Below are 5,882 nucleotides of genomic sequence, written 5' to 3'. Positions count from 1 at the left end.
TATTACAAATAAATAATATTTATTTAGTGGCGCACTGCTACTAATGACTTCATTTTACGTATTCTGTGTCTGAGCCGAGTCTGTATTGAAGGGAAAAATATTACGTGCGGACACGTCAACGGCCTGGGGTAATATATTATAATATAATTTCTGTTCAAATATAATTATTAAAAGAAGTAGATAAAGAAACATGCACTCGTGATGTAAAAGCTCTGTGAAGCATAGGCCGCCCAAAATCGCGCCGCCAAATCACCAATCATGCTTTGCAAGGAAAAAATCACGGAAATTAATATACATAGAGGGGGGAAAAAATAAGAAAAACTGGCAATGGAAAAATGTATACTTCAAATAAAAATAAAATCTCTCTTTTTTAAATGTTGGATGGAGTCATGGAAGATGCTTTTATAGTTGCTCTCTCTCTCTCTCTCTCTCTCTCTATAGATCACACACACACTTCATCATTATATGAAAATCTTGAACACACAAATAATTGAAAAATAGTCATAGGAGCCTCCAAGATTTTTTTTATGCAGAAAAACTAGCAATGAAAAAAATTATGGAGCCTGACCCAATTAAAATAGCCCCATAAATGATTGTAAGTGCAATCATTCAGCTATAATTGCCTCAACTAGGTCATAATCCTTGACGATAATAGTGATAGTGAGCCGTAAAGCCATTATTAATTGCTGCGAAGGTAGAGTGTGTCATACATGTTGTGGATGATAGTTGTAATAGCTTAAGTTGGTCACATAAGTCGTAGTTGGAAGCTCTAGTAGCATCAATTCACCACTGAGGCTGTAGTTGGTGGCTTTAAACCTTTAATGACAACACTTGGTCACATAAGTCGTAATTGGTCATGTAAGTGTGATAAAAATATGCAATAACTTCAGTTGGCCACCGAAGCGATAATTGGAAGTTGCAAGATCAGTTAACTACATAAGTCGTAGTTGGTCACATATGCTATAGTGGAGAGCTGCAATAGCACCAATTGGTCGTCAAGCTCATAGTTAGAGACTATAATGAGAGCAGTTGGCCACACATGGCTTAGTTGGTCATGCACGATGTAGTTGTGAGGTGCAATAATATCAGTTGACAATTGAGGCTATAGTTCGTAGCTGAATAATCAATAAGCCACATACTCTGTAATTGGTTGTGTAGGCTATGTTGGGGAGTTGTAGTTGCATCACATGTCCTCTGAAGTTATACTTGGAGGCTATACTAACAGAGTTGGTCACGTAGCACATCGCATAGGTCATAGTGAGGAGCTATAATATCATTAGTTGACCATTGAGGTCGTAGTTGGAAGCTGCATGAGCTGGCAAGCAGCATAGATCGTATGTAGTTGCTCATGTAGGCTATAGTAAGGTGATTCAACAACATCAGTTGGTCATCGATGTCAGAGTTAGAGGCTATAATGACAACATTTAGTCACATAGATCGTAGTTGATCACGTAAGTTGTAATGGGAAAGTGCAATAACATCAATTGACTACAAAGGCAAGAAGTTGCATGAGTGATGAGCTGCATAAGTCAAAGTTGATCATGTAGGCTACAATGAGAAGCTACAATAACATTAGTTGGCCACCAAAGTCATAGTTGAAATCTACATGAGCAGTGAGCCACATAGACTATAATTAATAATGTAGATCATAGTGGAGAGTTGCAATAGAATTAGTTGGCCACATAGATCATATTTAGTGTTACATTGTTAAGTGGTTGAAATTGAGACATCACTTGTCGACATATGGCTTAAGAAGAGAACTTCAAAATCTAGAAAAAATTGTTGTGTTCTAAATATGATTGTTGTAAGCAGTTCATGTTGAGAGTTATCACCAGATCTTCATTACGATATTATTCATTACCTTGTATTGAGGGTATGCCATTTTGCAGTATATATGGTGCATCATTCACTATATATAGTGTGCATCGTTACAACTCATTCATGCTGCATTATTACACTATATCTAAGATGTGTCGTTACACCATTAGTTTCACTGACATCGACGAGCTGTGGGCGTCTGACAGTTGTCAACAATGGTCGATAAATGGTGTTCGATGGCGGTCGATGGCTATAGAGGGTGAAAGTTATCACTGAGTTTTTGAATACAGAGCGACTCAAATTCCACTCATTCTTTCGGTCCTGATCTCCCCATGTTTCGGTCCACCTTTCAAGAACTTAGTGGTGCTTTAATTATAGAGTTAGGGAGTGGCATTCCTTACAAAATAAAAATAAATTTGGACCCCTCCATCAAATGAATCCAAACTATTCCTTTAATCAAACAAAGTTTTATAGATATTTAAGTACCATAATGATGTCAGAATTGAGTAATTTTGAGATCATTAGATTCATCTCACTGAGATGCTTGATTGGACTATAGGATTGTCAGATTAGAATCCATTTGAATTTCTAATTGCTCAAATTTATTCAAGGTTGTTTAATGGCTTGATCTAGGCCTGATTTGACACAGATTGGATCAATTTTAAATTCTTTGGGTTTGCCTCGCTGAGCCCGTCACTTTGACTATAAGCTTGTTAAAATTGGGCTCTCGATGGTTTTTAATTTGTATCTGAGTATTTTTATTAAAAAAACCCTGACATTGGTGCCAAATGGCAAAATTTGTTGGTATATATATATATATATATGATCACTACCATATTGCCCTCAATTTTGACTAAGTTTGTCTCCCATTGCAGAGATATGTAACCTAATAGTTCAACTTAGCGCAATGATGACTATAATTTAGTGATTCAATAATGATAAATCAAGTCCTAACGGCACATGTCGCTCATGTGATTTAGAAGGTTTTTACGACATATATTTGATAGCTCTTTTATTTTAAATTTAATGATTTGATCTTATGTCGTCTAACAATATTAAAATATCAAATAGTTGGCACTCGTTTAAAATTTTAATTTTTATTTAAAATGACTTTAATCACTGATATACCTAAATTACGTTTAATCACCTTCAAGAGCACCAACAAATTCAGTCCACTTTCGTTGCATGAATGTTCATTTGATGAGTTAATAAATAAAATTTTGGTATATGGCAATGACGGTCAGAGCAGTAAGAAGATTATCATTATTTTTTAAAAACCACTTCAAAAAAATCAAATCATAGAATGATAATTTCAATCGTAGGATTAAAAATCAATGGTGTTGAAAGCAACATCAACACCAATGAATTTTAATCCAATTACTTGAAATACAACGCCATTTTGACCGAGATTGTGCTATTTTGACCACGAGATGGCCAACTTGGAAAGTTATTTATTTTCTTAATTATTTCATATTCCGTAATATTTGACCAACTTAAATATAGGGGTGTAAACAACTCGTTCATATTTCGAGCTCAAAAGGTGTGTTTGTGTTCCACTCGTTTGCTTAACGAGCAGAACACGAGCTGTTCACGAACAAAGAGTTCTTTTAACAGCCCTAATCACGTAGTCATAAGACGATAAGGGTTTGAGCAAGATTAAAAATTATTATTTATATTAAAACATCATTTGAATCTAATTTAAGAATTTTTATTCTATTTTCTTAATCAATATTCTAATTGATTATAAATCTTTAAAGCCTTGTAGTCAATTAGATTTTTTTAAAATACTACTTATATAAACTTGATGAGTAGGTATTTCGAGTCAAAACGAGCCGAACACATCTTTGTTCGTGTTCATCTCATTAACTTATCGAACAAAATTAATGAGCCGAACACGAGCTCTTTAACGAACCGAACACGAGCTGTTCGAGCCCTACTTAAATATTTAGGATCATTTACAAAAATACCACACCATTCTTATATATTTATATATCTAAAACTTTCATATTTATATACATATCATTCAAATATTTAATATTATATAAAAAATACCACAATATTAATTTTTTAAAAATAAAATACATATTTTAATGCATGGGTTTATAACACCAAAGTGTTATAAATATAAATATCAAACTTTAGGTGTTAGATAGGTAAATAAATAAGAATTGTGCGTTATGTTTGTAAAATTCCCAAATAATTAATATAAATATATTTTCTTATGTTATTTGTTTACTCGAGATTAAATATTTATATAAATAAACCATTTTTTCTTTATTTGTTTCTCTTGAATTATGACTGATGTTTTATTTAAGATTATTCTTATATTAAAACAAGCAAGTAAAAATTATATTAATTTAAATGATAAAAATTTCACTTCTAAAACTACTGTAAGAAAATCATAATAGAAACTATAATACCAATCTAAGAAAACAAAATGGAATTACAATGAATTTCTATCTGGCAAGCCAACAAGTAACTCATGTTATGAAATTTAGACAAGAAAATGAGAAATAGCCTCATCCTTAATTCCCCAGATCTACAATTGAGTCCTGATGTAGTTTTATGTTTTGATGGTAATATTTAGGTGTTATATGGTATTGTTATTTTATTAAAATAGCATCACAGTACTATCAATAACACCTTCAACACGAACACCTAATACGAATATAGTTCATCGGATGTAATATTTTTCCCAACTAAACCCACTCTTCTCCATGCTTGTCTTACCTCTCTGCAAGCCCTCATAGTCGCCGCCGTTAACTGCGCGCCACCGCTCTGCCCCTTTCGACTGTTAGAGTCAACGCTGTCGATGCAGTTTGTGGATTTTCTGAATTCATAAACAGCTCCGGATATCTTAGCGCTAGTTAACGTCAGAACAGGTTTGGTCATCAATGAAATAATCAAGCAAGGTGCAGAAGAAACATACAGATGCGATTAGTAATCCTATAACGTCAATCGATTATTATTATTTTTTTATCAAATTGTCGGAAGGTATCCCAATTGCTGCACTAATCACGCCTGCTTTATATCATCCAAATGAGCTATATGAAGGTAAAGTTCACATAATTTGAAGAAAATACTCATAAATAAAACTATGATGATTTGATTATTACATTCAACCTTATCTACACATATTTATAAAATATATAATATTTTCTATATATATATATACACACACACACACATAAGTTTAAGAAATACAATTACGAAAAAATGCACTAAAAATGCGAGAAAAACCAAACATTAGATCGGCAATAATTCTGACGCAAATAAAATGTAAACAAAATTCAATCTTTTCATCTTATAGCACATCAAAGAATCAGAATAATGGGCTAAGATTCACAATTTTGAAAATGCATTGTAATTATATATTGCAGAGGTGAGATGTCGAAAAGATATCCTTGCATTACTGATAAAACTGGAAGCTTAACCAGGAAGGGCAGACACATAAACCTTTCCCCGACTTGGAGCATATAATTAATTACAGACCACAAAACAGGCAAAACAAGAGATAAGAACATATTTACATAGATAAGAAAAAGTGCTGAGGGAGAGAAAAGCGATGCCTGTACTTCCCCTCTATGCCAGCTATCTGCATACTCAAGCTTCATCTCTGATCTTATTTGTAATCAGAGGAACAGATCCAGGAATCAAGCAGGGTAGTACCCTGGAGAGATTGTTGAAGTTCTTCGCGCCCGGATGTGGATAAGGCTGGTGGAGAAGGAAAAACGGAAGGTTTTGCGGCGAAGACTGGCTGTGTGTGGATAAAGGATTGAAGAAACGTGTTTGTGGAAGAGGAAAGGGGGGGCAGAGGGAAGGTGTTCGGTGTGGGGCTAGTTTGGGGTTTATGTGGAAGGGGGCGGGTGAGAAAGGGAGGGGGGAAGGGGAGAGGGGAGCGCAGGGAGAGTGAGGAGGAAGGGGAGGAGGAGGAGGAGAAAGGGGGAGAGGGGATGCCGGTGAACTCTTGAACCATGGCGCGGAAGTTGGAGGCGTCGGTGGTGAGGACAGTGGTGGGTGGGCGGCGAGAGGAGCGAGAGCGCTTCTTGGAGTTGCGGGGAGGG

The sequence above is a fragment of the Phalaenopsis equestris genome, unplaced genomic scaffold (assembly GCF_001263595.1).
Source record: "Phalaenopsis equestris unplaced genomic scaffold, ASM126359v1 Scaffold000002, whole genome shotgun sequence".
NCBI classification, from domain to species: domain Eukaryota; kingdom Viridiplantae; phylum Streptophyta; class Magnoliopsida; order Asparagales; family Orchidaceae; genus Phalaenopsis; species Phalaenopsis equestris.
Note: the sequence above shows the minus strand (reverse complement) of the source record.